We start from the raw sequence: 7,297 nt of genomic DNA on the forward strand, positions 1-7,297 counted from the left end.
ATGATACAGTTCCAAAAGCTGTCACATCTGCCAGGGAGCACGAGAAAAAAATCCCACAGCCAGCAGATCCAGAGCAGGGGGAGGGATCAGCTGGGAAGGAGGGGCAAGAAGAGAGAGGGGTCAGCCTTAGATGAGAGGAAGGGGTGGGAAGATTAAGGAGGGAAGGGGAATGAGTGTTAGTAAGGGAGAGAGGAATGGTTGGGAGACAGGCAACCCGAGGAGGAGGGCACAGAAAAGAAGCAACATCACCCGGAGGGGAAGAAAAAAAAAAAAAAAGTAGATAAATGTTATCAGGAGTGGCTCGTTCCAACGCCCAGACAAAAGCAGCAGCATGCACTGCCTTTTCACCCGACCTGCCTCCGCCCTGCTCACGTCCAGCCACACGTTCCACTAGGACACCGCGCCGTTCGGAGCCGTGCTCATACCCTCCCTCACTCACACATGCACTTGATGATAGCACGGCAGCACAGAGCTACTTCAGTCTCACTTGTGCAGTTTCCAGTTAAAAATAAGCTCTCCCTCCCCCTTCTTGCTGCAGCACTGAACTCGCTCATCAGCTCATTGCGTCGCTATCGCAGATCTGGATGCAGTTCCCTACATTCCTCCTGCCCCGGACGAGAGATAACGCTTGGTCCCTGGGCTCAAGAAAGCCATTCCCATAATTTCCAAGTCCTCCCACAGCTGATCTGCCAAACTGCTCTGGCCAGCTCCAAGAGGAGAGGGAGAGAAGGAGAACTCTTCCTACAGTACCTGAGGAACTGCAATATGCAGATTGATTTTGCAGTGGGAAGATGAAGATCCCAGAGAACACACCAATTAAAAGGAAAAATGTATTTCCATACTCTGCTACTCAGGTCACTGTCATGTGCTGCATTTGAAATGGATTACAGGTTAACTAGGCCATTATCCATGCATGTCATATGCATGCGTTGACACAAATATATGTGTGAATATGCACACATGGAATTTCACTGCATCCCATACCTTCTAAAATACTCAGGTTTGCCTTCCTGAGGTTTCCAACACTCTTAGTATTTATAACAAGCCATAAACTATCACAGCAGTTTGCAAATAAAGGGAAATGACAGGTTAGGTCCCTGAAGAGCTGACAAACTCAAACGTGACTTCACACAGCAGGGAATGGCAACAAGGGTCAGTGAAAGGGAAAAAGAAAAGCCAAGCGATCCAAAATCTGAAATGGGATCTAAGAGCACTGCCCTGACACCTTCTACATTTGTCTGCAATTCTAGTTTTAGAAATACTGGTTGAAGTACTTTTTTTCCTCCTAAAGGAAGAGTGGGTATTTCCTTGCTGTGCTATCTCTTTCCGCATTGCAAGTCCTTTCCTTCTATTTCTTTCTCCCTCACCAGCCCCCCATGGCAAAGCTGCATGTTGGAGCAAAGCAACAGCACAGCAAACTGATGTAATGCTCTAAATCCTGCCCAAACACACACGAGAGCACAGATTAATATTACATTAGAAATAAGCTTAGGGAAAGACATATTTGTTATATTGGTGGGTTTATTTCTGATGAATGAGAAGAACAGCACAACTGGCTTGACATTTTTGGCCATGCCTCCACTGAGCAGGGTCTGAAGGTGCTGCCTCTCTCTCCTCTGCTCCATTTCCTTGCTCATAAATTAGGACTAAATCCCAGTGAACGCCTATTTGCTCAGCTTGTTTGGGACGCTGCTGGGTTACATACTTTTAGATGTGTTTTAGTTATACCATACCAAATTCATTCTGGGACGTATATAAAAGCACTTGCAAAGAAAGGACCTCTTGAACTTTACAAAACCAGCACAGGCATGTACCAAATGCTAATGGGCTTTATTCCTTAACAAATAACAAAGTTTTCCATTATTTACAGTCCCCTAGAAATCCCAGCTGAAGTCACCATCCCATTGTGTCTGTCTCTGAAGTCAGGCCCCACCTTCTAAAGGTTTAATCTAAACAGACTAAAGGTGAGGAAAGGGAATTATTATCCTCATTTGCAGATGAGACAAAAAAAAATTACTAGCCCTGTTTCTTCCCACCTATGTCTAGATGAGCAGATCACAACATCTTCGAGGTATGTCTCCTGGCTGCTTTATATCAAGGCCAGATCCAGGCCCAACACACCCTGGCTTGGATGGAAAACATGGGTGCAGGGCCCCAAGACACTCTCTGACCACATGTTTGATCTGGACACCAGCATGTAGGTCCAGAAGGCTTGACAGACTAAGCAGCACAGACAGAAATCACACCCAAACCTCAGCTGCAGTGCCTTCATTACAAGACCAGCCTCTCCCCCTTGAGCTCAGTGTATGAGAGGGTACAGCCACCAAACACAGCTGCAGCACCAGGGAAGGCAGATCACTCATTGTGTCCTTGGCACACAGAGCCAGCAGGACGTGTGCTGCAGGTCACCAGGCTGAGACCAAAGCCACAACAACTCTGACCCTTCTCCCCCACCTTTTACATGATTCATGTGGCTCATGTCCTGTTCTGGCTATACCATCCACGCTGTGCTGCACCTCCGACACTCACCTCACACCCACATCCCTCCCTGAGCCCTGTCCAAAGAGCAGCTGCATTGTTCCATATGGATTTCCCCACATTATTTTGCTATGAAGGATGCATCAGGGTTAAAACCAGGTTGCTGTATTTTGCTGTTAATCTAAAGCACCACAGAGCTTCAAGACAGGGCTTGATGGATTCAGGGCGTCACTCTTCACTGTCTTGTGTGACAGATCCATTCAAAACCAGCATAAAAGTACTACTGAGATTAGAATAAGAACGTTTAAGGTCCTGTGTCCAAAAATTCACAAGAATAGCAACATCTTACATATCAGACAAGAGGTTACATTAGGACAAGCCAAGGGGCCACATCTGGCATGTGGGGTCACATGGCAGGGGAAGGAGCCAAGGCACTGGGCTGCAACACTGGGCGCCACATCCTGCAGCTCCATGTGAGCCCTGGAAGCTCAATGCATTCTTGCACTGCTCAGATCCAGCTGCCTCTGGCATGCAGGGCTACAAGAGGGAAGCTGCAGCTCCATGTGCAAATGGGCGCAGCACAGATTTCACTGAATGCAGGAAGAGTCACACACTCAGGGAGCAGGGCTGGATTCTCACAAGCAGACCTGTCCCAGCAGAGGCACTGGTGACCACCGTCCTGGATCACCATACTCGCTCCAGTAGCACAGCAAAGGGCTGACAGAGACACCCCAGCAATTCCCCAGATGAGCCAAGTATAGAGATGCAAGAGTTAAACTTCCTTCCAGCCAATACTAAACAATCTCAGTCCCCTAGTTATGCTCATCATGTTCTCCCAAAGAGAGGTACAAATATATTTAATTGCTGTCAGCAGCCTGCAAGGCAGTTTGCTTGTGTTGTCCCCACAGGATTACTGATGGGAAAACTCCAGCCCAGGCAATGCTCCCCAAAACATGGAAGGACAGATTTGCTTAACCCCACAACCTGCCTGACTCTCAGTGCCTTACTGCTCACTGCTGCCAACACTGAGATGCAAATTTAAATTACAACAGACAAGTCTTCTCCCAGGGAATATCAGTTATCCTGCTCTGTTTGCCACAACTGTGAGCGTTCACACAGCCCTCTGTATGTTAAACCTGAGGTGCGCTCCTAACACGAGATAAATGACTGCTATTGGCTACAGCTACATTCCGTTCATCAATTAATTACAAAATAATCTAATTACTAACACTACAAGTTAAATGGCTGAGCCCTAGGGAAAGTGTAATTTCCTGAGACATTTTCGAGGGAAATAGATTCCAACTTTTTGTCTCTGGGCACCCTCCATTCACACTGTTCTCTTTTGCCTGACAAATGGAAGGTCAGTCTAAGAACAGCAGTACCATTGGTGAGACCGAATAGCAGTGCATTAGTCCTCAAACCACGTGGTAATCCTGCAGCTTAAGAAACCATAATGAGGAATTCTTTAAAAACAAGACCTGTAGCAGCCAAGTGCTGATTTTGTGCTCCATTGCACTAAGTCCGTGACATTATAACTCAAAGTCAGCGAGACTGGTGCAGGAGCAGCATTGGTGCCACAGACAAGGAAGCTGCTCCCCAATCCAGAACCCCCTCCTGACAAGGTGTCAGAGGTTGCTGGGCTCTCTGCAGCCCTCAGCGCTGAGCAGCACAACTCCTGGTGAGCCTTCAGCTGCTCCTGCTCACTTGTGTCCTGTCCAGGTACAGCACTCATGTGCTGCTCTGAACAGGATGGAACTTCAGCGGGGTACCCCTGTGGGTGCCCAAAAACCCTCAAGTGCAATACAGAGCTCAGAGCCTGGCTGTGTGTTTTTTACTTGCAGTTGGGCTAAGCTAGTCCAAGCTGCTTTAAGCAATTTTGTTTAAAGCAATTTACAAAATTTTTAGCTCTTTTCTCTGCCTGTGAATTTCCCTAAGCATATTACAGAAGTAGGTTAAAAAGAGCTCTTTTTTTCAGATTGGAGGCAGGACAGGCAAACTTTAAAGAATTCTCCTTAATTTCATTCTCCTTGGAACGAAAACCATTTTGTGGCCAAGCAAGTGTTGTTTCTCACTTTGCAAGCCTTGGCAGCAGGACCCAGGGTGGCATTCCCAGGTACATCCATACTCACACCCAGCTAGACAGAAACAGCCCCTGTGCACAGAGCAGACTTTCCATCTGGGAGCACAGTTACTAATCCAGCAAGCTATTTACTGATAGTGCTTTCCACTATTTGATCAGCTTTGCTTCTAGATTCCTAAATCATTGTTCACACAGCATGCAGGATGTACATACCAAGGCAGCACTGAATGTTAAAAGCAATGTAAAACTTCATCACATCATTAGGAATGAGATTTTTCCGTGGGACAGGGCTGGAGAGAGAGCAAGGCAGCAGCTTCCCTTCCCCAGCAGCTATGTTAGGGGCCGACAGGTTGTACCCAAACAGAGAACTCAGAAAAGCAGACAAAGAGTGGCCAAAGGTCTCTTACTCTCCATATACCCCCCAGCTTCACCTGAGAGCTCACACTCACCAGACACAAATTGCTCTTCTGTTTTTTCAGTGCTCTGTCCCCAAATACATTAAAGCATTAATGCCCTGGCAAAGAAGAAAGCAAATATTAACAGACAGGACTGTTTTCTGTCACTGCAAATACCTGCCTGTATGCACTGGTTACCTGACAAAAATAATTAAATACAAATGCCCAATAAATCTGTATATTGTAACTTAAATAGGACAAGATTAGGCAGCTTTCAGCCAGCCAAAACACACACACTCAGCCCCACACGAGTACTCCAACATCGCTTCAGGAGGTGTTCTGAAAGGATCCTGGCCAGCACAGCTGCCAGAAGGTTGGGAATACACACAGGAAGGGTTTCACTAGACCTCACTGTAAGGTATGGTGAGGGTCCTTGCAGATAGAAGATACTTAAGGGCAGATATTGCTCTGTCTCCTGTAAAGGTGATGAGTATGCATATTACTGACATGCTGTCTGCTCTCTCAAGCATCATCCCGAGTAATTTTTAACCCCTTCTTCACCCCAAGGTTTTAAGAGCATCACCCTGCAAGATTGAACAAGGCATTTTCCCTCCACATTCCCCATCCTCTTGAGTGTCAGTTGGCTAAACTGCCAGACCTCAGCCCCACACGTTGTCCCACCTCATAGACCCTGGAAAGTAAAAACCACAAGATCTTACTGGCAGTCCTGCTGCAACAATGCTGGTGGTGGACAGTTCCAAGGGAGAGGAGAAAGAAGGGTCTGGAGGTAAACTCTCCCACTGTCATGCAGCAAAGCCGATTGGAGGACGGTGTTGCTGGGCTATAGGAGTAAAGATGAAGCAAACTCCTTCCCAGAGGAATCCAGCTCCCAGTTTTTCTTCTCTTCCAGAAACATCCCTTGAGAGAAAAAAATTGTATGACCCCCTGAACTATTCCACTCTCACTTCACCCCAGGCGGGCACTGCCAACACACGTGTGATCATTACACTAATCCATGGCAGTGGCACGGCTCAGCTCCGACGAGAAGGGGTTAAGCCGAGGCAGCACAGCCACTGGGAAGCAGAGACTTAGTTTAAACTGACAAACCCAGTCCTCCGTAAACACAGGGAACAAATCCCATGAAACAGCAGCCATTAGGACGGTTGTTCTGGCTTTAAAGCAAGCAAGCAAATCAATGTTGATCCCCAAATCTGCGGGAGGGCGCTTACCCCTGACTCCTCATTGCTCCGTGACCAGAGATGAAGTGAGAATGCTCCACCACTGGAATCCGCTGACACGTCGATAAACTTGAGAGAGAAAGACGGCAGGAGAAAGCGGGAGAAGAAAAAGGGGTGGAGGCAAGTCTGACATGTTTGTACAGTGCCTGATTCACCTAAGCTGCCGATTTGATTTCAGGGTGTGGTAGCAGATGGGACACGGGAGCACTCAGCGTAGAGAAGACAGATTCCTGTTCCACAGAAAACGACAGATGCCAACATCAGAGCCTCTTGGGACCATCTCACCTTCTTCTCACAGTCTCCTCTCTTGGTCCCTAGAGGGGATGAGAGAGAGAAAGAGCTCAGAGTCACACCTGGGCACCCCAATGTGCCACGTCTCAGGCAAGAACTTTGGGGAGATCATCTCCTATTCCCCTCCGCCCTTTTTCACACCCCACTTCACTGTGACTTATTAAAGCTCCACTCGTCAGTTCTTCTCTCTCAGCTCCACAGCCTCGGGGCCGGGAGCTGCTGAAGCTTCTAACAAACCCGACATCTCCGCCTGTGTCGCCTAGCTGCACATTTCAGGACCTGCCACCAATCCCTTGTCATTCCAGGAAGGAAAGCTTTGATTGCTTGCTTTATGGCTCGCTGTAGAAGAATTCATCCCATTTATTTGCATTGCAAATGAGCAGCACATGACCTGGCGCTTTTACTTTTCCCCTGTCCTCACCATGAGTCAGTGCTGCCAGGTCTGGAGTCTGGGATCACCCTCTAATTCAGTTGTGCTGCCTGTGCCTCAGGGTTTACTGACTACTGGAAATAGACTTTCCACAAGCAGCAGGACACCAGCTCTGGCAGTGCCGCCTGGGCTTGATGACTGGGCCATCATCAGAGGACACTTTGGGGATTACAGCCTGGAGCATTTAGAGTTCATGGCAGCAAACGCATCAGCTGCCCTTGCTCCATTGCAAACAAGGAGGATTCTTGGCCTGTCCAAACCACTGACAATGCTGGCTTAACCCTCAGATGTTTTTAGGTCCAAAGAACAGAGACATAAACCATAAAAACCCACCCCTGTGACTTTTTAGGGGATTTTTTATAACATTGGTTTTGTTGAACCACCC

General features: G+C 47.7%; 1 protein-coding gene across 1 annotated transcript in view; it reads right to left on the reverse strand.

The window, feature by feature from the left end:
* Positions 1 to 6,593, reverse strand: part of PAK6 (p21 (RAC1) activated kinase 6) — a 26,806-nt gene extending 20,213 nt beyond the window's left edge. The window contains exons 1-3 of the mRNA XM_031061543.1: positions 6,183 to 6,593; positions 5,673 to 5,871; positions 5,008 to 5,072 (exon numbers count right to left, since the gene is read on the reverse strand). The gene's annotated coding sequence lies outside the window, so the exon portion shown is untranslated. The remainder of the gene's footprint in view (positions 1 to 5,007; positions 5,073 to 5,672; positions 5,872 to 6,182) is intronic.
* Between the last annotated feature and the right edge of the window lie 704 nt (positions 6,594 to 7,297).

This window comes from Geospiza fortis, unplaced genomic scaffold (genome assembly GCF_000277835.1).
Source record: "Geospiza fortis unplaced genomic scaffold, GeoFor_1.0 scaffold450, whole genome shotgun sequence".
NCBI classification, from domain to species: Eukaryota; Metazoa; Chordata; class Aves; order Passeriformes; family Thraupidae; genus Geospiza; species Geospiza fortis.